This window comes from Python bivittatus, unplaced genomic scaffold (assembly GCF_059951505.1).
Source record: "Python bivittatus isolate LINGU-HERP-01145 unplaced genomic scaffold, Pbiv_v1 ctg000610_np1212, whole genome shotgun sequence".
In the NCBI taxonomy this organism is placed as follows: Eukaryota; Metazoa; Chordata; class Lepidosauria; order Squamata; family Pythonidae; genus Python; species Python bivittatus.
Window position 1 is genome coordinate 37541871 of NW_028277088.1, and position 27500 is coordinate 37569370.

The 27500-nt window shown below is 36.8% G+C and overlaps 1 protein-coding gene across 3 annotated transcripts in view; it reads right to left on the reverse strand.

Moving 5' to 3' along the window:
* The window catches only part of THRB (thyroid hormone receptor beta), a 194683-nt gene that overhangs the window by 109062 nt on the left and 58121 nt on the right, over nucleotides 1-27500 (reverse strand). For all 3 annotated transcript variants that reach the window (XM_025173584.2, XM_088150801.1, XM_088150802.1), the window contains exon 2: nucleotides 25757-25863. The gene's annotated coding sequence lies outside the window, so the exon portion shown is untranslated. The remainder of the gene's footprint in view (nucleotides 1-25756; nucleotides 25864-27500) is intronic.

Below are 27500 nucleotides of genomic sequence, written 5' to 3' on the forward strand. Positions count from 1 at the left end.
TGAGGGACTTGGCCCTGCAGCTTTGAAAAAACTCCCTTCCCTTTGCCTTTAGAAGAGGCTGAAAGACTGTTTTATTTGATTAGTGGATTAGCTTACCCTGTTGTCATCAACCTTGGCTGGATATGTACACAGTTGCATCACAGGACACTGTTGTGAGTGATTTGTCTCTGTGGTTAACATTTGTTTACCGGTTTAACAATTTTATTTGGAAAGACTTTTGCAAAGTCTTTGTACTTTTATGATTTGAACCACGACTTGGTAAAGACACATAATAAATATGCATTATTATTACCTAAAATAGTTGTACAATGAAGACTAAAGCAAAAATGGTTTAAAAAGAACAAAAGCTAACTCAATGAACATAATACAGTAGCTTTCTAAAAATAATAAATCCAATGTATGCATATAACAACGTTCTACCAAGAGTTAAGGATAGCATAACTCTAGCAAGAGTTTAATAAAGCATCATCTGCAATATCTAAACTGTTTGTCTAACACAAGCCCTGGTACATGTCCTGAAGTCAAGATAATTTTAACAAAAAGAAGGTGACAAGTTGCTCGAATGTTTATAGATATAAATAAATACATCAGTTCAATAATACTCTGCATGGTTTTTCATTTTAAACTTGCCTACTAAAAACACTCCAAATAACACTGAGTCACATAATGTAAACACTGACTTCAAAAGAAAAAATAAAATGCTAAGGACAAAGAGTTGGATCAAAATTTAGTCATATTTATAATAGACTTATTGAAATCAATGAATTTTAAGTTATGTTCTTCATTGACTGCCTAGGCTTGCTGTGGGATTATCAAACTCCATACAACTGAAAGGCACTTTTGGGAAAAAGTTAATATAGATGGAAAAACCATAGAGATCAGGCTCAGCAGGGTAATAAGAAAGACAATAATAAGAGCAGGCCTGCACAGTTCATAGAGGGGAAAGGACCACACTAATAAATTAAAACTAATTGCGGGCCACAAAGAATAACTGATGCACTAATCAGCTGTTTGGCAGCTAGCAGCGCAGTGGTAATGGAGCTGGTGGTGTCAATGAGGCTCAGCAGTGTTTTTCAGGGCAGCAGCAGCAGCAGATCCTTCCTGGTGGCAGTGATGTATGGCGGCAGTAGACTTATTGAGTTTTTTAAAAATACCAGTGGGCTGTATATATTGTGTAGCCCAGGTGTAGAGACTAAGGAAGATGACCTTGACAGAAATATGCAAGAGTCATTACCTAGACAAAAGGGGTTAAACATTTTTAAGTCCTGGGAAACAAGATACAGTGGTACCTCAGGTTATGAACGCCTCTGCTAACGAACTTTTCGGGTTGCGACCAGCTCCGGCCGCAAAAATTTACCTCAGGTTACGAACCGGATCTGCGGCCATTTTCCGCCGTGACACATGGTCCGCGGCCATTTTCCGCCCATTCCACGTGACCCGCGGCCATTTTTCTGCCTGTTCCACGTGGTCCGCGGCCATTTTCCGCCCGTGCCACGTGGTCCGAGGCTGTTTTTCCGCCCTGCCGCATGGTCTGCGGACGCTGGAACGGATTAACGGTAATTACATTGAACCTTATGGGAAAATTTGCTTCGGGTTGCGACCAAATCGGGTTGCGACCAGAGTCACGGAATGGATTAAGATTGTAACCCAAGGTACCACTGTAATATTCCAAAGCAACTGAAGCAGACACCTCCCTGATTCACTGGGATATAAGTGGGGGGATCCACAGCACAATCAGACTTGCAAGATTCCGTTATTATAGCCAATCTCAATAAAGGTAGTTCTAGTCTTCCTGAGGAGTTAATTTTCTAATCTGATCTACCTTACACAGATGACCCACTTAATTTTAATATGTGGAGTCCTTGGGGTTCTCTGAGCTTGATTGTTTTCTTGCAAATATTTTGTTACCCGGCTAGGTAACATCTTCAGTGCTAGGTAACTGAAGATGTTACCTAGCCAGGTAACAAAATGTTTGCAAGAAAACAACCAAGCTCAGAGAATCCCAAGGACTCCACAGTTCAACCCTGAGCTACTTATATTTTCTTCTATTGGTAATTTTAATATCTATATTTAATATTTAAATTTAACACAAAGATAGATATATTTTGGGATCAAAGGTTAGGTGAGGAATTTTAAGAGTACTGATGACCATATACAAGAGAATTGCCTGTTCATAAAGTGGCTGTCACAGTATGTAAGATCAGTGAGAAAACATTTGTTTCCCAGAAAGCAAACAGGTTGTCCTGTTCCTGGCATTCTTGACAACCTCAGCTTCCAATACAGTTAGTCCTTAGCCTACGACCATTCATTCAGTGACCGTTCAAGTTACGATGGTGCTGAACAAATGGTGGTTACATTGGAGTTCCAGCCATCCCAGCATCTCCATGGTCATGTGATTGCAATCTGGATGCTTTGTTACTGGTTTGCACGTACAACTGGTTGCAATGCCCACGATCACGTGATTGCCATTTGCAACCTTTCCTGCTGGCTTCCTGACCCGCGCCTCTCACACAGCCCCTCGCACACCCTCCCTGACCCGCACTGTACCTCTTGTACCCCCTCCCTGAATTTCCCTTGCACCCCTGCACACCCCCTCACTCCCTCCTCCACCCTGCCAGCCTGGAACTTGCAACTTCCTGTCAGCTTCCCCACTGACTTTGGTTGTGGGAAACTAGCAGGAAGTTGCCTCTCCTAACAACCATGGGATTTGGTTACTGACAGAAATTGGGACCACAGGTATTGCTGTCGCTAAGCAATGCAATCACAATTTATGACCGCGTTGCTTAACAATGGAAATTGTGGTCCCAATTTCTGTCATAACTGTTGTCTAGGCAGATGGGTACATTTCCAACAAAGCACTGGGCATTTTCTTTCCAAAACTGGCTATGGAGCCTTTGTGATATAGAAAGGGCTTAATTCTAGTGAGAGAAATTTAGCTTAGCAGCATGCCAGTTTCCCATTGATGAAGGTTTTTTTCCCCCCAATACAGGTGGTCCCCAGTTTAAGAACAAGTTCCATTAAGTTGAATTTGTATGTAAGCCAGAACAGTATTATTGCGTAATACTGTATAAGTAGTATTGCATAATTAACACAAATCATTGTGTATTTAACTAAAATCCTTGTGTATTTGACTTGAATTTTGCTACAATAGGCGCCGTTGTTAACTATGGGTCATCTGTTACCCAGGGACTACCTGTACTGCAAAAAAACTCCAAACCTATAAAAAAGATGGTCAGATAGTGCAGGCAGCCCACAAATACTAAGTAGGTGCCCAGTGGCATCATGTTGCCTATCATTTTTTTAGGTGTAATACAAATGATAAAATACAACATCAAAAGTTTAGAACAATAACAGAATACTTTTTTTTTAACAATTTGACATCACAGCTTAAAATGTAGGACCTCTGTGACCTGAATGGCCCTTAGTATGTAAAACTGTCATTAATGCCTAGACTTGAATAACAATATGAATTCAACATAAATATTTGAATATGTAAAATAAGGAAGTTTTGACTAAGCCATGGCTTCTAGTTATGCATACTACTTTGAAAGATAATACACTGCGGTTTAATTATTTGGTCAAACTATTTGCTTTGAATATTATTCTGAAGCATTAACTGGCTTCTGCAGTTAGTTCTACAAAAAAGACTTACATAGAGTATTTAACTGAAGTGCCACTTGTCACCTTCCTAACGGAGGTACAAGTATACAGGTAGTCCTCAGGTTACGATGGCAACTGGAACCAGGATAGCTGTTGCTAAGCTATGCAGTCGTAAAGTGTGATGTCACATGACCCCATTGCTTAGCAATGGCAATCCAGGCAGTCCTGGTTGCAGTCATAACCCTATGGGTCATTAAGTGGGAAGTGGCAGGAGACCCAGGTAAGGAGCACAGGGGTGCCGCAGGGGGTTGGAGGAGGCCTGGGTGGCCTGGTGCAAACCACATGTAAGTTAGGGGAGGGGGGTAGGAGAGGCTGAGGGAGGGAGGGCACGGTGTGCAGGAAGGCTGAAAGGAAGGTCGCAAATGGTGATCACGTGACTGTGGGATGCTGCAACTGTCATAAGTGCAAGCTGGTTGCCAAGTGCCAAAATTGCAATCATGTGACCATGGAGGTGCTGCGACGGCTGAAACTTTGAGCACTGGCCATAAGTACCACTTGTTCAGCACCGTCGCAACTTCAAATGGTTGCTGAATGAATGGTCAGTAAGTGAGGATCACCTGTAGTAAGAACTTAAGTGGAAAGCTTTCTCAGTGATGGCACTGATTGTGGTTTATCTGGTGCCCATTTTAGTGTCCTTTAAGAACTAATTAAAATTCAGAGTAAATTACTTTACCATATTTGAACATGATGAAAAACTGATATTTTTGTCAAAACTGCAGAAATGAAACTAACATTCCTCCACACATGCATATGTCGGGCAGAAGAAGGAGGAAGGATAAGAAACAAACCTCAGGATTGTGTCTGTTACGCCTTGTCAAATGCCACTTAGCATTAATTAATTAATTACATAATTCCCCACTTCTCCTTAACTGTATCATAGAAAACTGCTACTTAAAAATGTGGAAGCATTTATAACACCCCCCCCCCCCACATTTTACAAGAAACTAAAACAAACAAACGAAAAAGATTTAAAACATGTGCAAGCTTCTTGTTTACTGTTTGTTAAATGGTCTACTGGCAAACCTAAATGCACTAAGTGTCGGCTGCTAGTATTTCCTACTTTAAATACTTTTGGTAGGTTGTTCTTAATCCAGAACATTGTGTTCTTCTTCAAAACATACTTTTCTGGGGAAAGGAGGGGGGGGAGAGAGGAAAATAAAGATTCCCCCCCCTTTTTTTGTTGTTGTTCCAAAAGCCCTGGTTGTAAAAAAGTTTGACTTCATACAAGTAAATGGGCAGCTAAGCTCTTTGGATTTATCACTACATTTTTTAATTTCAACAACACTATATTTGTGATTTATTTATTTATTTATTTATTGTTGCTTTTAAAACAATAACAGAAAAAGAAAAAAACAAAAAGGAACAAAATACAAAGATACATACATTATCAAAAAATGCATAACAAGTGCTTAAAAATAAGTGGAAAAAATACAACAGAAAAAAAAAATAAAATATATGTTGTTACAACAGTAAAGAGTTACAATTTTCTCTCCCTCTATATATATATCTAATGCAAAGATTATGTGAGTATATATAAATTGTATAAAATACAATTTTATAACTATCGTGCTTTTTCCTAACCTACTGTATTTTGTATAAATGAGTCCCGTATTTCATTATACTTGTCCATACAAAGTCTACATCTATAGGCAATCCGCACATAAGTGGCAAATGCAATCAGGTCTTCAATCCATTAAATAAATGGGGCCGTACATTTATCTTTCCAATGCTGCAATATCAGTCCTTTGGCCATAGTAAGGGCACATAGTAAGGGCAACGTAACATTTACATTGTCCAGTTGTCAAATTACACTATATTCATGTGTTTTTTATATGCAGGCTACTTGTTTTCTTTTGTAAATACCCAGTATTTGCACAAAAGTGTTCAACGTGAACATGTATTTACAACACTTTTTAAAAAACTAGAGGAGTGATTTATGCATGTTGATTTAATTAGCACTGACGGGTATTTCACTCACATACGCACACACAAGTATCTATGCAACAAGAAAAGCACACACAAACATCCTAGGGAACAAAAGTCTTTTCTGGGTATTTTTGCTTAGCAAAAACAAAACAAGAAAGAAAGAACCCCTGCAAAAACAAAATTGGTTCCTTTCTGAACATCCTGAATCTTTTCCTTAAGATAAAAAAAGCAAACTCTCAAAATTGAACCAAACCTTGGGGAAAAAATCTGGCAACCTGTTTTCAAACCTCAGTGTTAGGTAATTTAGCAGCTTTGATTTTGCCATCAGTATTCAAATAGAATAAACTTAACAAACAAACTGTAATATAATAATAATCATTTAAGAATATCTTCCTTTACATTTTGTTTTAGCTCAGGTCAAACTCTGTGGAAAGTAAGGTTCTACAGGAGTCCGCAGGAACTGGCTAGCTTCCAAGTGGTAGAGAATCAACCAAAAATCCCACTGCCATTTTATAAGTATTACAATGTTTAAATAATTATAATTTAATTAATAAGAAAACCAGTCCATGTATAAACAGAAAAATATTCGTGCTTTACTTAATTTTTGGGTTCTGTAGCACAGGGAGAGGAACAGGACTGTTAGCATTCAGTTAATTAATATGTATCATGTAATTTCAACTGAAAGGCTGGCTGAGCAAGCTGGCTGGGGAATTCTATGAGTTGAAGTCCACACATCTAAATGTTGCCAAGTTTGAAAAACAGTGTCCTACATCTATTGCCCCCTTTTCTCCTAAATATATTTTCCCTGGAAATTATGAAAGGTGGGCAGGTGAGCAAGGAACCAAAAGGATTACAAATGAAAGGCAATGCGCTCTAGATTCCTTGTAACATTATGAGATTGAGGTGACTGGGCAATTAAAGTGTTATCTGGATGTGCACTTTAACTTTAGAATCAACAACAATATTCACAGCTGGCGAACATTTACAACACAGTTTTCTGTTTTACTGAGGCAGGAGACACACAAGCGCTGTAATGGATGCCCTATGATCAACTCAGCAGAATGTGAGAATCAGAATGAACAAAAATATGCATCCATATTAGTTGCATCCATTTTGTTGTACCAAAAAGAACACATGTAGAAAAGTAGTTCTGTTATTAATTATCTGTTTAAATGACCCAGCTTTCCTAGGAGCATGTACCTTGCTGCTTAAATAGACTTTGAAATGTATTCTAAGATATACTCCTCTCATGCTAAATCCCTTGGGAATGAACAGAGTATTGTTATTTAGAGAAAATTCTGTTCAACTCATCATTGCCCTGTATCAACAAGTCATCTAAAACTACCCTAGGCTATTTCTGAAATGTGGTTTAATAAGCAACTGGCAGGTATTTGTCTCAAATAATAAGGTTTTGCCTCTCAGTTTAATTCATTCCTCCCAGCTAGGCACTGCAGGAAATACTCCCAATGATGCAGCTTCCCCCCCCCCTTTGGAGCAACAACCCACTATTATATTAAAAAACAAAAGAAGAGCGCAGCCTCTCTTTCATACTGCTTTCTTGAAAAAAAAAAAAAGTGTATCTTTTTAACTGACCAAACAATAAAGACTGCTAGGTAAGTATTTGTCTTTTTGGTCTGAATTACGATGGCTCACACTGATAGCATTCTAACCTTGCCTTCCTTGGAGAACTTCTACTCTGGTGAAATATCTAAAAATCCCTAAAAGCCCTACTGGAACGAAAAACATATAATGTAATAACTAATAGAAATCCCAATAATATTCTTAAGGAAAAGGAATTTTTAACCTACACTCAAGTGACCTAACGTATATTGGTAGTGATGGTACCTACGGTGAATCTATCAAAATTCTACAGCCATTTTTGCTTTTCTTAAATAAAAATGCAGGGCTACACAGGTTTGCAGTGATATAAAACTAGCTGGTATGTAACTGCAATTCACTCCTCTCCATTCATCACCAATACAATGTTCTAGTCTCTGTCCAGAAATCAGGAATAGCTACATTTTTGTGGATCTAATTAGAATAATGAGAGATTACAACATTCATGTTTATGTAAGCAACTGAATACAGAAGAACAGCACAAGGACATAAAATCTCCCTGGCTACTTTCTAGAGCAGAGTAGGAAAAATTTGGCTGGCTGGTAGCTGAACTTAATATTTGGGGGGCTGTCCAAGGGCTACACTGGAGAGAAGGTCGACACAAAGTGAACGAATTTCTAACATACATTCTAGTGAGGCCAGTATTTTATTTCTTCTTTTTCTTGATGTTTACAAGATTGGATTTTAAAATTTTGTTGAGTTTATCATAGGGCATCCGTTACAGGGTTTGTGTGTATTCTGCCTCAGTCAAAAAGAAAGCTGTGCTGTAAATATTCACCCAGCTCAGTGTTCTGAATAAGGTTCTGAAAGTGTATTTGACACAAAAGTTCAGATATCTAGCAATGCAAGATTGTTGATTGTAGGAGCTATGCAAACACGCTAGAGAAATTTTTTCAGGTTTCTATAGGCACTTGTGTCATCCTTACTTTAAATATAAATATGAACAGGTAAAGCACAAGATTTTTAAATTGGGATTCTTTTAAAGGTCAAGAATTCATTGATTGCTTATGTGCCACCAAGCTGGTGCCAGCTCTTACAAACCACATACATAGATTTTTTCCAGGAAGATCTGTCTCCGATGACGTACCTATCGCAACTGTAATTGAATCCATCTAACTTGCTGCTGGTCATCTTCTCTTTTCTTCCATCTTTCCCAGCATTATAGACTTCTCTATCAAGCTAAGTGTTTGCATAATGAATACAAAGTAGGATAATTTGAGCCCAGTCATTTGCGCCTAGAATGGAAACTCTGGGTTGATTTGTTCCAGGATCCATTTGTATGCTTTCTTGGCTATCTGTGGTATTCTCAGGAGTTTTCTCTAACAGCAAAGTGCAAAATGTCAATATTCTTTCTATCCTGCTTCTTCAAAGTCCAAGTTTCACAGGGAAAATCATTGCCTGCACAATTCTGATCTTTACAGGAATAGACACATCTTGGCATCTGAATATCTTGTCCAAAGCCTTCATGGCTACTGTCATCAATCATTTTGTATTTTCCATCCATGTGGTTTTCTTTGCAAAATACAAGAGTAGTTCACCACTGTCTTCTCCTGAGCAGTATGAAATGATGCCTTTGCCATTGTAAGTAAAGTCATCTTCTGCTTCCAGCATCTTCCTATATTGATGCTGCCCAGTATAGATGCCTGCTCCCTGAGCATCTGGAATGACCTTCATGCTTTGGGTAAACCTGCTGGGGTTATATATTCTTAGCATTACTCCTAATGTTCTTCACTCATCCCCCCCAGGAACACCAACATAAGGCAGCACAGCAGGACTTGGGGCATGGATTCATAGCTAAATTGAAAATAAGATATCACTGATATTTTTTGGTTCAGAATCCAAACTGATGTGCTTCAGAACTATACATGATGCAATACATGAAAACCAAGGAAGATTATGACTCTAGTTTCAAATACCAATAGCTTTTTTTTTACACATCTACCAAACATGATAAAATGTCCCTTCTTGTTGTTCAGCTTTCCAACATGAATTTGAAGTGCCTTTATACATTCTAGACAATTTCTCTGGCAACATATACCAACGTACATAATTTTATAATACAGAATCTCTTTAAGATTATAATATAGTGTAAATTTCAATCCTTTCAACCACATATTTTCCACTGTCCCATTTGTATATTATAACCAAAAATTTTAGCCCATTTTATCATACGTTCTTTTACTTTTCTTCTTCTGTTTCAGAGTTCTACAGAAGCTTATACATTTTGGCAATTACATGTTCTTCATTTGTACATAATTCCATTTCAAATTCACTCTTACTATGTTCAAAAGCATAAACCCCTTTGTCTACTTTAAATCTTTCTAATAACTGTAAATAAGATAACCATTGACGACTATGTACCTCTGCCACCAGTTGTTCTCTTGATTTTATTTTATATTCCCTTGACAAAATTCTAGTATCTCATGATAACTTAGCTATGTGTGTTTGCCTATTTCTTGTCTTTAAAAATCCTTTTTGTGCTGAGAGCCACAAAGGTGTTTTCGGGCACAATCTGCTTTTGTATCTATTCTATATTCTCAATATGACATGTTTAGCAGAAATATTTTTAAAATCCACATTAACCTTGACTTTGTCATACCACAGATACCTATGCCACCCACGTCTCAGGTCATGTCCTTCTAACTCCAAAAGCCTTCTATTTCTTAGTAGCTCCCACTGTTTCATCTAAACCAAACAACAAGCTACAAAATACAATTTCAAATCAGGTAAACCCAATCCTCCTCAGTCCCTTGCATCCTGTAAAACCTTATATTTAATTTGTTGTTCTTTCCCCTGCCACACAAATTTAGATACATCCTTCTGCCACTGTTTAAATGGTGCATCAATTGTCAAAAGAGGTATTGTCTGAAACAAAAACATCATTCTAGGCAAAATATTCATTTTTATCACTGAAATTCTCCCCAGCAATGACAATTGTAGTTTCTCCCACCTTAAGATATTTTTTCAACTTCATTCCATGTCTTAACATAGTTATTTTGAAATAATATACAGTTCATATTTGTCAAAATGATATCCAGATATTTTACTTTCTTCTCAATCTTAAAACCCATGTTATTCATCAATTCTGTTTCATCTCCTTGTTTCATGTTTTTTGTTAAAATCTTTGTCTTCTGCTTATTGATCTTAAAACCTGCCAATGCTACAAATTCTTTTAGATTTTAGATATTTCAATTCCCTTTAAAGGATCCTCCAAAACCAACACCAAGTCATCTGCAAAAGCCCTTAACTTATAAGTTTTTTTTATATTTACTCCCACAACCCTCTTATCTTGTCTTATATCTCTATTCAATATTTCAAGAACCAAAATAAAAAAGAGAGGAGACAGTAGGCATCCCTGTCTTGTTTCTTTTTGTATCTCACAGGACTTCGTTAGATCTCCATTAACAATTATTTGTGCTTTCTGTGAAGTATAAATTGATCTTACCCATTTTATAAAGTTTTCTCCAAAGTTTGTATCTTCCAAAACTTTGAACAGGAAAGCCCAATTCAAATTGTCAAAGGCTTCTCCGCATCTAAGAAAATCAATGCGGCTTGTTTTTCATTAAGTTGCTCCAAATATTCCAAAATGTCCAGCACATTTCTAAGATTGTCCTTTAACTGTGTTTTAGGTAAAAACCCACATTGATCTTCATGAATAAACACCTGCAAAATTATTTTCAGTCTATCAGCCAAAATCACTGTAAATAACTTGTAGTCATTATTAAATAATGATATTGGTATATAGTTTCTTGTTAAAGTCAAGTCTTATCTCTCTTTAGTATTAGTGCTGCATTGGCCTCTTTCCAACTCTCTGGTATTTTTCCTCCCTGTAAGACAGAGTTCATCATATTTTGTAAAGATTATAAAAGTTCATCCTCAAAACATTTATAATAAAAACCTGGTAATCCATCTGGTCCAGGCACCTTTAATCTTTTTTATAGCTTCAGAAACTTCCCTTATTGTTATAGGTCCATTCATAATCTGTTTCTGTTCCTCTCTAATCCTTGGTAAATTTTGTTTCTTTAGGTATTCATCTATTTTCTCCAGAAAGATGTCACTTGCTTTATACAAGTTAGAATAATATTAATGCCTTTTGCATGGCCACGGTATCTGTTAATACAGTATCTCCCTCTTGTAGTTTCAGTATCATTTTCTTTTCTTTTTCTTTTTGTAATTTATATGCCAACCATTTCCCTGGTTTATCTGCAAACTCAAAGTTTTTTTGCTTTACATAGTTCATTTTTATTTCCATTTCTCTTACTGTTAACATAGATAACTGTTGTTGTAAAAGCTTAATTTGTTGAGAAGTACTCATCTTCTCTGGAAATTACTTTAATTCTTCTTCTTTTCTCTTTATCTCATCCAAAATAGCTTGTGTTTTATCTTGCTTCTTCTTTTTACTGTTACGTTGTATGAAATAACCTCTGATAAAGCTTTACTTGCATCCCAAACCATTCTTAAATTAGTACCTTTGTCTAAATTATTTTCAAAAAATTATTTTAATTTCTTTTTACAGTCCTCCACTATTGCTTCTTTCGGTAACAACATTTCATTTAGTCTCCATCTAAAAGTACTGGATTTCCTTTTATAAATCAAACTCACAGGTTTATGATCTAAAAAAGTCTTTGATAATATCTCTATTTTAGAAACAGTAGTAGTCAAATTCTTCGAAATCCGTATCATATCTATTCTTGAAAAGGATCGATGTCTTTCAGAAAAGTAGGTGTATTCTCTTGAATTGCCATTATTTTCTGTATTCATACATCCACGAGCCCTAAATTGTCCATCAAATCAAAGAAAACTTTTGGTAATTTGCCTTGAATGATTTTAATATTTTTCTCAGAAGTTCTATTCAGTTGTGGGGAGATCATGCCATTCCAATCCCCAATCATACACTAATTTTCATAAGAGAAACCTATTAGACTCTCCATAAGTCCTTTATAGAACAGTACTTTATCCTCATTTGGGGCATAGATTCCCAATATCAGAGTCTTAGTCTCCTGCAAATTAACTTCCACCCCAACCAATCTACCATGCTCATCAGTCAAAACAAGTTCTGGTTTTAATTGGGGATTTATATACAAAACAACTCCATTTATTTTTTTAGTTCCTGCTGAAATAAATTCTTCACCGAAATTTTTATAAAGCAAATATTTTATATCCCGTTTGTATCCATAATATGCATCTCTTGTAGGCAAATTAAATCTTGTTTTAATTTTTTTCAAATAATGATTTTTTTTTCTTTTTTGAGGAGGATTTGCTCCATTTATATTCCATGTTAAGCATTTGTAATCCATAATTAAGACAAAAGTCGATACCTATAGCGCCTAGTTCAGTATCATCCCTTTCAGCTTCCTACTGCACCTGTTGAAGTTTTTGTGTAGTCTCATCTAACACCTCCATTTGAAATTTCTCCAATTACTCTTTAAATTTTTCTAGAAATTCCCTTGTCTTCAGGAAAGAATTCAGTCGAAACCTCTGCTGTTTAAAGTAAAAATCATATATTCCAATTTATCCCATCAAAATGGAATCTTTTTCTCTTTTAATCTATCAGTCAAAAATAATATTCTTTTCTCTTATGTGAGATTCTAATAGGAATTTCTTTATGAACAATTGCATCTGTATTATTAATCTTCAATCTTATATTAAACTGCTGCTGCAAAACTTGATCTCTTGATTTCTTCCTGACAAAGTACACGAAGACATCCCTTGGAACATTTCTTATTCTTGCAAATCTTGTATTTATTCCATACACTTTATCAATTTCTGCCTCCATATCCTCCTCATCCCAATCCAAAAAAATTGCTAAAACCTTAATAACCTTTTCTCTAATATCTTCACCAGAATCCTCTGGAATTGCTCTAAATCTCAAACAAAATTTCTTCTTTCTCAGTTCCAGTGGTGCAAAATATTCTAATTCTCTTACCAGCTCTCTGTCCATAATTTCTGTCTTACTCTCCAGAATTTCCACTTTGTCATTAATTTGTTTTCCATATCCAGACATTTGTTTTACAGAACTTTCCATCTTCTTGACTTATTTAATCTCCTCTTTCATCTTTACAAGTTTTTCAAAAGTTGTCAATTTAGCATCCAGTGATTTAGTCAATTGCCTATCAAGTGATTCAGCTACCTTATTACACAATTCCTCAAACATTTTATGAAGTAAATCTGGTGTAGTTCCTCTCTGCAGGTTGCATTAATGATCCTCTCCTCCCCTCTGCTATTTCTGGTGGTTGCCACTGTAATATTGTAACCCAAAAGTAAAAGTGTCTCAATTGCAAGGGAAAGAGTAAAGGGCACGTTTTCCCTTTTTTTTTTTTTCTTTTCTGTTTTGTCTTTCTGTGCCCTTAATACTTTCATCTCAAATGACACTCTGTAGTTATAGTCAGCATCACAGTCTGGCTCATATTACCTTTATCTTTTGTTTCCTAAAATCCACCAATTGTCTGCACTCTTTAATTATAAGGAGAAAACATTCCCAGAAAGGTCTGGTTCATTTGTCTATTTTAATTCCAATTTATTTAAAAGCACTTTCACCAAAATCATCATCATCATCATCTTGCAAAATAACTATCCACTTTATTCATTTTAAACTTTCTTATATCTGCTCCTTGTTAAGCTTTTTGCCAAAAGTTTTTAAATCTTTAAAAAAAAAAACTTTTTTTCCTTTTTAGTCCAGAAAAAATGTTGACTCACCAAGTAGAATTCTCTTATCCTGCTGCTCAGAAAAATCTCTCTTTAGCTGTAAATTAATTACACCCAAAAGTGTTTAAGAAAGTGAGGCTTATGTGAACCTTGTGTCCATATAGGCTGCATCACAGCTGGGAGCTTGGTTGAAATCCCTCAACTCCTAGCCACTCAACTCATGAGTCAACCACTAAAAGCTCAGTGCCTGCAGTCTGCTCATGAGCAGCAGCTGTCCAAAGTGCAAGTGGGCGATCTCGCAATCTCTCCTTTATCTGGAAAGACTGTGCCGACTAGAATTCACCATCTGGCCACTGATCTCTGTTGCAATGCCATCCCCGCTCCTTCAGGGACATCTAGTCTGCCATAGATCCTCATCCGGAAGCCCTCTGGGCTGAATCTCCAAAACTGATATAGATGATTACAGTTCTAGTCAAAAACACCTGAAGGTACGGAGTTGGAAATATTTCAGATTATTGCTGAATTCTTTTATTTAAATATTTATGCTGATGAGAAAATTTAATTGATAGTGTAAAATTAAAGACAAATAATAATAAAATTAAAGACAAATAATAAGATACATGTAAACATGTAATCTTTGAAGTGGTTTAGTGTACCTGTGGAATGAGAAAAAGGAGAGCCTTTAGGTTCAAAAAATCAGAACAAACTAAAGCTATAATGCTGGTGCCTACAATAATCAAAGAAAAGATATTGATGAAGCTTTCCAAAAACAAAATAAAGATATTTAAAAGAGGCTCTTCAATTTTCCTGAATTCTACTGGGAGACAGCTCTGCCAAGTCCCTCCAGGAAATTCCTAACTTGTCTGTCAGAAGGCAGAGGAAGACTAGAGAAAATTAGCTATCCTTGATCTGAATTATCAGTAGAGAAGATTTAATCAAAGAAGAGGAAGTAGCAAGAGCACTGGGTGAAAATAATCATATAATGCAGAGTTCTTCATTTTAAGAGAAACTAAAGCTGAGTGAAGTCAAATCTATATTTTGGATTTTTTTTTAAAAAAGAAATTTTAATAAACTCAAAGCAATGATAAATAGGATTCTGTGGCAGAAGAAAGTAAAAAGAAAAGGAGTTCCTGAAAAAGAAAATATCAAAAACACAACTGCAAACAATTTCAATGAAGAAAAAACTGTCAACGCAACTACACAAAAAAACTTAGTGAAGTTCTGAAAACGAACAATGACAAATATAGGCTCAAGGCTTACAGTCTGCAGTTGCTGATTTTTTCTGCTGTAATTATGGCTTTTCTAGTTTATACAATAAAATTAGCTTATCAAAAGCTGTGTCCTTGAATTTCTACCCGCAAGCCTTTGAGTTTAAGCACCCATCTGAGTATAGCCAGATAATACTAATAGCATCCCACTCTGAAGCTATACATCTCCGCCAAGAGTTTCACACAAATATTAATCAGTATAGGCAATAAGTCAGAATTCTGTGGAACACCATAGGTCAACATCCTAGATGTCAAAAAGGATGCAGGGCTGGCTCGAAAATCATACCTAAAGAGTACTTATCAGTGGTGCCTATCCAAATTGAAATATCAAGTTGGGTGCCACAGGGTTCAGTCCTGGGTCCTGCATTCTTCAATTGATGACTTGGAGGAAGAGATGCAGGAAATACTTATTAAATTTGCAGATAATACAAAACTGATTGGATATCTGATACCATTGGAGACAGAAATAAAATAAAAGACAGTAGATTAGAGAAATGAGCTAAAAATAACAAACACATTTATCAAAGACAAATGCAACACTATTTACAAAGCAGGAATAAAATGCATAGCTATAAGACAGCGTGGTAACAGGGCTTGTTGAAAAAGATTTTGGAATAGTACTTGATTGCAAATGGAGTATGTATGAGCATTATGATATGGGGGCAAGAAAGGCTGCATAAACAGAAATATAGTTTCCAAATCATGGGAAATAATAGTTTCACTATTTTCTATGTTGGTCAGATTCCACCTTGATTATTATGTCCAATCCTGGACTCTCCATTAGGATGCATTCAGTTACTCTTGTAAGTCCAGAGAAGAGCAAGGAGGATTATCGAAACACTAGAAACTGAGGCCTATGAGAAAGAACTAGAAATGTTTAGCCTTAAGAAGAAAATGCCGAGTGGGGAAACATATTTTTCAACTATCTGAAAGGATGTCACATATACAGATAAAAGTCAAAACCTGTTCTTCGTCATTCCAGAATGCAGGACACAAAACAATGGATTCAAGTTACAGGAGGACAGATTTCAGCTGACTATTTAGAAAAATCTTCCTAAGAGTAACAGTGGATCCATAGGGGGACTAATGGTGGGCTCTCCTGCACTGAATCTGTCCAATATAGGGGATGCTTTAATCAGTATTTGCACTGGACAAGCAAGGGTCTCATGGTTTAAATGGCCATTTCCAACTCTTCTCATTCTATAACATTTTATCAGATTTTGGCAATTGCATACACAGTCCTTCAAGATGTGGAAATGAAGGGAAGATGTCTTTTCAGGGCCTTGAGAAAGGAGAGGCCTCAGGTAAAAAAAAGGTATTGTCTACTGTTGTAGGAAAGAATACAGAGAATGCAGAGACATTACAGTCCCCTGGGGGTGGGGGTGCAGCAGAGGGCTGAAAAGGAAATTTGGTTTACATAGTCCAGAGGGTAGTTTGTGAGAAAGGGCAGAGTAGCTTGAAACACTTTGTATCTTAAAAGTGATTTCATATCCATAAGTGATGTTCAATGTTCATTTGGCTACTATTATGGATACCATCAAACTTAGTCCTTTACAGTCTCAGTAAGGTTAGCCTGGAGGCAAATTACATTAAAAATATATAACAAATAGGTGGTCATTGTGAAATCAATAATGACTATCTGTAGTCATTTGTATTAGCTGTCCAGGAATCTTTAACCCTATGAAGTTGAGGTCTTTTTGTCCATTCCACAGAATGTGAATGTTGTCTTCAAACATCAATACAGAGCTGGGCCTTCTCTGCAGTAGTATCTCCCCTACGGAATGATCCTCCTCACTCTGGTATCCAGGCTCCAACAAGGAGGTTTTAGAGGCTCTATGAAAATCTTATTTTATTTTATATATTTTATATTCTTTTATTTTTATTTTTCCCAGCCACCTAATGTCTATCAATATTTTTGGACTTTTTTATTGTATAGTTTAATTACTATGTTTGCTTTCTACTATTATTGCCAAACACTCAGAGATCTACAGTATACAAATCAAAAGTGCTATACAAATATTTTAAGAAATAAATAAAAAATAAATGAGCAAATCCTCAATCCTACATTTTCAGGATTGCCTCATGATTTTGAACAGAACTCTACCTGAAAATATGCTTGTATGGACAGAGAATAGTACCTCGATAGATTAATGGCTAAGAGACATACAGCTACATGGAAAAGGCTGCACATTTCAGAAACATAGCTTATATAATGAGTTCCTGCATACCAATTATCCCAAGAAGGATATTTTAGGGAAGAAATAAACCTATCCCTGTGCTGAAAAATGCTACCATAAACCACAATGAATTACCAACACCCACATGCACACTCAGTGGCACATACACTACACATGCAAATCCATTGACTTTTCTTTTCGTTCTTTCTTTTTGTGTGTGTGTGAATTTTGGCTATATTAATTGGTTACTTGCTGAGGAAAAACTGACCCATGATATGAACATAGATATTAATAAAATTAATTTATATCCATCTCTAAGCTTGCTGAGATAAAATGGATGAGCAGTTGGTTGTATTTAACAATGGGAGCAGGAGTTGTTATCTGAGCTCTTTTGCCCATTGGCATAATATACACATTGAAAACATTTTACATTTATATAAATGTAAAACCCAGATCAGTCAACATTTGGCATAACTTGCCAGCACCTGGTGGGAGTAATAAAAAGGTTGGATGAAAATGGGCTTGAGTTATAAGGAAATTATTTTAGCCTCTAATACTTTCATGCCATTAGCAAGCCATCAGCTTCTTCAAAATCAAAGATGTGCTTTAAAAAGAGAACAAGATAGTTTTCACTGATTGATCCAAACCTGCTTTAAAGTACTGAAATACAACTTCAGTTCACTGACAATTACTGTCCATATTAAGACATCCTACTTACAACTAAGTTTTCTCCAGTGTGAGGAAGTGAAGTTAGGGTTGCTGTCTGTGCTTGGGAAAACTAGCTGCAGCCAGGCAGAAATGCTTCTCACCCCATTTCCCTCATACATTGATTCATGAACTCAAAAGCATCCAAGCAGCATTCCAGATGCCTGTGATAATTGAGCCACACCCTGGCATTTTCAAGGACCTGTTGCCATCCAGAGGCAGCCTCAACCCCACCCAGGCTCTTGGCTTAGAAAAGCAAATGCTAAGACAGAGTGGGGTGGGGTGTAAAAGAAAAGGGGTGTGTGTCGGAGGAAAGGTGATAAGCAAATGGCACAGAGACGGGGAAGCGGAAGCAACGTCTGAAGATTGGCAGCTTTTACAAGCAGGCAAGAGGACTATTGTTCAACTGCCAGGACCGCAAGCTATGGTGAGCAGCATATCTTGGTGGGAGGCCTGTCTGGAGCTTTGCCGGGAGCTCAGTAGCAACTAGAAGAGGAACAACCACACTGAGCAGCATGTCATCTCAACTAGTGTAAGAACGTTTGGAAAAAAGGCAAAGGTTGTATGCCATTTTACAGTCTTTATAGACTTTATATATTTATATGGATGCATTTATTTATGCATTTTATAGACTTTTGCTTGAACTAAGTATTAAAGGACTAAGTATTAAAGACATATTTACACGGCAACATCACCTTGCAAGTCCTGTTGTTGGGGAAGGCGCGTGCTGCAATAAAGTATTTTGTACAGATTTGCTACACTGTGGTGTGTCCTGTCCTTGGAAAGCAAAGAACCCTCACACCCAATTATCTCCCAGATGTTTTGGTCTAGACCAGTGTTTCTCAATCTCAGCAACTTGAAGATGTGTGGACTTCAACTCCCAGAATTCCCCAGCCAGCAACTTCCAAAATCCAAATCAACTTGCCAAGGAATTCAGGGCATTAAACTCAGGAAGATTACACAAAATCAAAGCTTAATACAGGACTGCACAACATGCATCTTCCAAAAGCTGTACCATACTTTTGGAACCATCTTGAGGGCAATGCTCCAAAAGTGGATCTTGGGAACTGTAAAGGTTGCAAGTAAATATCTGGGAGGTTTAAGAAACTATTAGGTTCTAAACACCCCTAATGCAAGAAAGATTTGAAGAAAGGGCCATTCTCTGTGAAAGCTCGGGGAAGGGCACAAAATAGGCCATTATGTGGCCCTGAGCTACATTTTTGGTCACAGCCACAGAACTAGCACATTTTGCTTTCAATTGCCCCCAATTATATTTAAGTACAGGTAGATCTCACTTAATGACTGCCCTGTTTAGTGACTGTTTGAAGTTACAATGGTGCTGAAAAAGTAACTTTATGACTGTCCTCGCACTTATGACTGTCACAGTGTCCCACAGTCACATGATCAAGATTTGGAGACTTTATAACCGGTGGGCCACGATTGTCACAGTGTCCCGTGGTCACGTGATCACCATTTGTGTACTTCACAGCCAGCTTCCAACAAGCAGAGTCCATGGAGAAGCCAGCTGTAAAATTGCAAATCACGGTTATGTGATGTCTTGCTTAATGATCATGTTACTTTGCAACAGAGTTGCCAGTCCCAACTGTAGGTATTAAGTGAGGACTACCTGTATTTCATATGAACTAAACAATGGTTAATGTTAATTATTTTTTGTTTAAGCAAGCCAGCTTTATACAACTGTAGTGATGAAGCAACAAACTATGATTAATCTAAAACAGGATCAAGAGCTTACAAATTCATCAAACCAGCAAAAAGGAAAGAGGAATATACAATAGTAGAGTCATTGTGACTTATTTTTAACATACTAAATTATGTTTTAATAAAATAGCCCAATTCTTCCATTCTATTCTACTGCTAAAAATTAATTTAATAAACTGACCAATGGGATAAATACGCATTACAGGTAGTCTTCATTTAACCACTGCCTCAGACAGAGACTGTTCGCAGTTATGATGGTGATGAAAAAGTAACTTTGCAACCAATACCTGCATTTGCGACCTTCGCAGCATCTCTCTCTCAGTCATGTGTTCAGTGTTACAGTCAGTCAGTATAAGTTGTCCTGTGCCTGACCTTCCCTCTTCTCCTTGTGAAGAGATTGCTTAAGCAAGCTATCTCTTCCTGAGCTGCTTTTTTCCCCCAGTGCAGCACAACCCCAAAAAGTGCTAACCACAAGTTAACAAGCTCAATTCTGTGGCCTTAATTGGTTGATTAGAATCCTGGGGCAAGCTGGATTGCTGCCTGTAATTGACAAGACCCTGGGGCCAGATACAGTTGCTGCCCGTAACTGACAAGAACCTAATCAATTTCACACTAAAGGTTTTCTTTTGCCTCCTAAGCAGCTCAGGGCTCACAGCCACAACACGTTAGGCAAACAGCGGGTACTAGCACATTCCTTTCAATGTGTATTTCCCACTGTGTGCCTACTTACTCTCTTGTAATCCCTTCCTCTCCAATGAATGTTCCCAACAGTGGGAAAAACGGGCTATAAGATCTGCCCTTTTATCCAGCTTCCTCATGAGTTGAGTTCTGAAAAGCTTTCCCACCATTTGGGCTCACCCAGCTGTTTGGGGTAATATCCTTGTGACACTGTAAAGCGAAGGAAAGCTGAAGTAAAATTGTAAGCACAGTCACATGATTTTTCACTTAGCAACTGCTTGCCTTAACGATCAAATTGCCAGTCCCAATTGCAGTCGCTAAACAAGGACTACCTGTATTGATGATCGTCAAAATTAGCGTCTAAAGGACATTTTAGCTTGTCTCAACATAATCTATTTATGCTATGATTAAAAAAAACTTGAGTAACACTAACCTTTGCTATTGTTTTTCTATTTGTGTTTATAATAAGAAATTCCAAATTTCAAACGGTATATTGGACCAGCACAGTTACTCAAACAAAAAATATTTTTGAGTTGGGTAAGGCTAAACCTTAGAAGAATCATGCAAAAATACTAGTTTTGTTCTGTTTTTTTGGATGTCTTTGTATCGTTGGTGAGTCCTGGCAACTGCCTGGATGAGTCCCTGCAGTTTTCTTGGCAAGGTTTTTCAGAAGTGATTGGCCATTGTCTCCTTCCTAGGGCTGAGAGAGAGAGTGACTGGCCCAAAGTCACCCAGCTGGCTTTATTCCTAAGGCAGGACTAGACTAACTCACGGTCTCCTAGTTGCTAGCCTGGTGCGTTACCCCCCATACCAAATTGGCTCTACTTTCTTACAATCCTACAATCCTTTATCTTGTAAGGTTTAAAGAACTTTATCTCCCCAAATGGGCAAATAAGTAAGTACCAAGTCTTTCTCCCCTCTCCCTCCCCCTCTCCAGTCCCTTTTCAACTATAGGAACCCATATCATAAAAACTGTCAGGCCTAGCCCAAGGAACTCCAGGAGACCACGCAGATTCAGTTCAGCAAAGTTTATTAGCTACAACCTCTATCAAGAATCTTCCCAGACTGAAACTCTGTTCCCACAGTAGCTGTGAAAACAGAGTGAATTCCTCAGGGAGGTGCCAGCCTCATCCTCTTATCTCTTCCTCGCCCTTCTGGAGACAAAAGAGGATGTTTGCCTCCCTGAGTGTGGCCTTCATAATTCCATTCCATCACAAAAACTAAGCTATGATAGACTAACATCTTATTTGAAACAATTTATTTTCCAAAGAATAAGAAATTGAGACCTTTTATATAATATTTATTTTAGCACAATATGCAGAAAACTGTTAATGCTGGATTTTCACCTAGCTTGTGGGGCAATTTTTGTCTTTTTCCCAATAATGAATATACACAGGAAGAGACTATTAACACAATAGTAAGCCCCTTTGAACTCAGTGGGACTTTTCTGACCATCCATATGTGTGTGCGTGTGTGTGCATGTATGTACACATATGCACATACTTTTTGTCTCAATTTTTTTTTCAATTGGAATCAATGGCTCAGTAGATGGGATTGTGTGGGAAAAGCCAAAAACCTTTAATAATCATTAGATTGTATTTTAACTGAATAGTCTGAGTGTCTTTAATGAAACATACTTATCCATCTGGGCATTTCAAATCCAAAGCAAACTGTGGATGGGACCAGTCTCATCCCCCCACCCCACCTTAAAAAGGGTATGAGTATGAATATCCGTATGCTGAAATTTAACATTTAGAAAAAGTATGTGATCTAGTTCTAAAAATATATCTAGCATAATCTGTCTAGTTATTCTTAAAATGCAGTACGATACTCATAAAAATAATAGATAAGCTAAACTAATTAGCAATTATAACATGACCTTTAGACAACTTAAAAGCTTTGCATATAATATGTTCAAAGCATGAGCAAGTCACCCAAGTCATTGCATCACAAGTCACTGAATCACAGAAGGTAACCCAAGGTGTGAGTGGGATTTTGTTGTATTTATTTTAAGAAGGTTAGCTAAATCCTATTGATCTTTCACAAGTAAAAAAAAAAAAAGATAAAGATCTTCTGCAGGGTGAAACTAAGGGCATAGTGCAGTCCAGAATGCAACAGGGCAGCACCTTAACATAAATATAAAGGAAAACGTCACTTGTTGGATGGTGTACTGTACACTGGACCACGTTCATCCATCAAGTTCAAGAGACAACAAAAGCTGCTACATAATTAAGTTGCTGGTTAATCAAAAGCAGGGAATTTCAGTCAGCTGCTATGTATTAACAACTTCTAAAAAGGAGACTATAAAAAGGACATTAAAATGGATTAAAAATTAACCATGATTGCCAGAAAGCATGATATGGCAGTTCTGCCCACAGAAACATGTGCTCAGAGGTGTCTGCCAAAACTAGAAACAGCACATGGTATTCATTCTGCTGCCCTTAACAGCATCAACAGATACAGAGACAAATATTCCAAAGTGCCAACTTTTCTCAGATTAGGCTCAAAGGAGTGAAGCTGAGTCAGAGTCTAATAATATTCTGAGTTAAATAGAACATGTTTCTCTTCTTTATTCTCTTCCTATATTGTTTAAAATTTCTCACCTCATTTCAATAAGACTGTTTCCGTAGAGATGTTTCAGCACTACATTGGTGCATAGTTTTGATTGCTAATGGAGTTTTATCTCCCTAATGATTGTGAATATTGTTCTCTTAAATTGCATCTTGGAAGCTGAACAATTCACAGTGGTGTGGACTTTCCAAAACAATTCTCTCAATAATAGAATTGGGTCTATAGTAGGAACGTGCAGACTTTAGGTTCTCTCTCTCTCTCTCATACTGAGATTCACCAACCTGGTGCAAGGACTTATTTTCAGTATCAAAACTTACAAAAATTCACTAACAAATCTCTTCACATTCAGAATTGCTCCCATTTTCCACCAGATTGACATTATTTAGCCATATAGTTCAGGATAAAATAAACAGCTTTTTGTTGTCACTGTTTTTGCAGAGTAAAGCCAGTCTTATATGGCCCAGGAGGAGTTTTGGTGTGCTGTGACAGCCGGGGTGCTGTAACAGCTGTAACTTTGGGCACAGGTCATGAGTCCCTTCGTTCAGCATCATCGTAATTTCAAACAGTTGCTCAGCGAATAGTCATAAGTCAAGGACTACCTGTACTGTAAATCATCCAGATCTGCTCCAACATCCTATTCAATCTTGTCCTGATCTAGAGTTGTTCAAAGTCTGGACTGAGTTTTGAGATCTACCTAGCTTATCCAAGATATTATAATTAGAGCAGGCTACTGCTGCTGACAAGAAGATCCAAGAAAAGGAGTGGACATTATCTCTGTGATCAATATAGTAACAGAAAATCACAACAACTTGTTTCATATTATCTGGTATGGTACTCATGTAGCTTTCTTTTAATGGTTATTTATTTTTGTTGCTATGAAACTCAAAAAGAAAAAAGGAAAAACTTCAACAAAATACAATACTTTCTTTTATAAGTGTGTGTGTTGTACACATGTGAAATTACTGTTTTGTATATGAAAGAAACCACAGACAAAAAGAAAAAAAGAAATTAAGAACCTTCCCAAAACACAAGCATATTTCAACAAATCTGCAAAGAGTCTTAGGATTTAAGCAATAAATTAAAGCTTGCCAATACAAAATTATGTTGATTGCCTGTAGTCTTTTTATCATGTGAACTGAGAGCCATTTCAAAGGCTTTAAGTGTTTGTCTTCAGATTGTACAAATCACTATATGCATAACTGTAATGATTGTGTGGACTGCAAGTGGTGTCTTCATTGTCATTAGTTATTTTACTGTATGGTTGTCCTTGGGTATATTTGACCCTGATACCATTTCTTTTGATAGGCTGGACATTTAAAAAAGATACCTTCCCCTTCCTTCCCAAAGGTCATTGCTGGTTTTAGATTGCTTTTTATACATTTGTAAATGCCATCCCATACTTGAATCCCTCATAAGATACAGTCCTCCTGATGGTCACCTCATTTGACTGCATTTGGCCCTGAATGTATAAACAGCACAAAAATATTTATCAATGACTTCAGGTTATAGGCCCAATGCTGTATGATCCCTTTTCCATATACAAACATAACATAATGGTTCTGCCCCTGACATCTTTATATTTAGTAGAATCTCTTATGTCTTGGAGCTAAATATGCAACGTGCCTTCACTGAAACATCTTCATCAGTAACCTTAAGTAAAATGTACAAAGGTTTTTGATCCATGATAGCCCTTTCACACATGTAATCCCCCAAGAGTAAATGGGATATGGAATGGTAGAATCAGAACTTTATGTACTGGCTCTGCCCTTAGCTTTTTCATTTTCAACAAAACATATAAGTAACATTTTTATGTGTCCAAGGTCTCTCCAAACAGATCCAGCTGAACATATGGAATGGCATGAGCAGGTATGATCCTTCTCCAAGTAATCTGAAGATAAACAACAACTAAACTACTGTTCCATTCTGCAGTCATCTGGTGATGAATACCCCCACTTTAAAAATCTCCCTCATGCCACATGCCCATGGTAACTAATAATTTCTGTTACTATAGGCATGCCTGGACTAGTAGCTATCATCTTTAAATATTTACCATTAAAATCTATCCAAACACTCCCTTACCTCAGAAAAGCATTATATGTAGCTAAGAAGTACATCTAAAAATAGTATGGTTAAGACCTAACTGATTATACTGTAAACTGACTCAGATGTTATTCAGTAGTTTATCAGCCGCCTATCTAAAAGAAAAAAGAAAGCATTTACTGTATTCTTGTGCTAACTGAACTGACATCAGGTATTCTGCAATGATTTAACTTCCAATTACCTTTGCTTCATTAGTCTTCCACTCATTTTATTTCTTTCTATAGTTTGAACCTACTTTTTAATTTTAATTAATAGTTCTACAGTGTACAATTTTACCAAGACATAACTCTCTCTCAGGATAAGACAGAAAAAGGGGGAAAAAAGAAACTATATCCCAATTTCCCCATACCCCCAAAGTTGCAATTCTTGCATTTTTACAGATGCTTTGTTTCTTTAAATTTATTATTTGAGCCACTGCAATCAAGACCACATGAAGTACTTTGTATGTTCTTAGGGGGGGGAAAGCAACTGCTGGCTTGTGACATCTTTAGTAAAAGGTGAAAGATCTATATGATCTGAAGAGAAACCAAAGTATACTCTGCCTTGTGACATCTTGCACAACATTTTTAGACATTTATTTCAGAGGAGCCCATCTCTCTTCTCTGGAGAAGAAACTCCCATATATTTGTGAATTTTGTTTTGCCTTGTCTTCTAAAACATTCATCAGAATTTAAACACTGTAAAACTGACCTTGGAATTTGCCCGTAAACTAGAGACAAGAATCAGCAGGATGACAGAAACCATATTTGTTTCAAATGTAAGTGCAGATACAACGATCACAGGTCTTCTGTTAGCATCTGGTGATAAAAAAATAGCATAAATTAGCAGATGTATATCTTACAGATACTGCTTGCGTGCTAGAAAATGTACATACAAGCAGACCCATTTATGATGAACTTAGTACAAACTGAAAGATTGTTCTATTTTGTCTGCTATGATGAACTTAAATTGTCTGCTATTTCACACCTGACCTTTTTTGCTTTAGGAATTAATGGGAAGTAACAAGATATTTATCATTATTACATTGTGTAAGAACTGAAATGAAATTTCACACAGTTAAGAACCAAAGCAAAGTTTGGAATTCTGCATTTTTAACTTCAACTCTTTCACTGAAGAGTGAAATGAAATGGCCTTCAGAAAAGGCCATTTTTTAATTGGGATTTAATTCCAAATTAACTTGTTGAAGGAAAAATTACACTCCTTATAATATTATAATCACCACATTTACTAAGTCATAATCATTCAACACAAAGCAATCCTATGCATGCCTGTGTAGTGCAAAATGGAAAGCTATGTATAAGATCCCATTATTTGTGCCTCTAATCTACTGTTTCCCAATTTTAACAACTTCCAGATGTGTAGACTTCAGTCCCAGAATTCCTCACTCCACATAGCCATTGCTGAGAATTCTGACAACTGAAATCCAGAATCTGGAATCTACACACACCCATCATGATATTCCCTTTCAGGGTATCATCATCATCATCATCATCACCACCACCACCACCACACAGACTGACTACAAACAACAGTATGACAAAGTAGCAACAATAGTACATTGGACTATCTGCAAGAAATACCACTTGCCTGCAAGCAAGAACTGGTGGGACCACAGAACAGACAAAGTAATAGAAAATGAAGAAGGTAAAGTGCTCTGGGACTTTAGAATTCAAACAGACAAGCACTTGCCACACAATACCCCAGACTTAACAATTGTTGATAAGAAACACAAAGTCTGGATAGTGGACATTCCAATACCTGGAGACAGCAGAATAGAAGAGAAAGAACTGGAGAAAATCACAAAATACAAAGACAAATAGAAATAGAATGACTCTGGCAAAAGAAAGCAAAGATAGTACCAGTAGTAATAGGTGCCTTGGGTGGAGTCCCAAAACATCTGGAGCACCACTTGAAGACCACTGGCATTGACAAAATCAGTCAATTGCAAAAGACAGTTTTACTTGTAACAGCTTACATCCTGTGACGATGCCTTTAACACCATCAAACAACATCTCCCTATCCCAGGTCCTTGGGAAAGACTCAATAGGAGGATAAAAATGCCAAATCCAGTCTAAACATCTGGCTGACTGTGCAACCAACCATAATAATAATAAATTAAAAGCATGATATATAAAAAAGAAAAGCAAACATAGCTAAAAGTAGTTTATACCAACACCAACTTTTCTGTACTTACAAAGCATTATTGCTTCTACCATATTATATACTATTTTACATACTGTCTTTTGTTCTTCATAAACTTTTATCCTCTTTCTTTCTGAAGATATCAAATCCATCCAATAATGTCTCAGTCTTCCCCTTCATTTCAACCCATTCACTCATCCTTTATGTATTTATTTTGTGATTCAATTCTCATTCATTCTCTCAACATGTTTAAACTACCTCAAAGCACTTCTTTAATACTGGTTATACAATT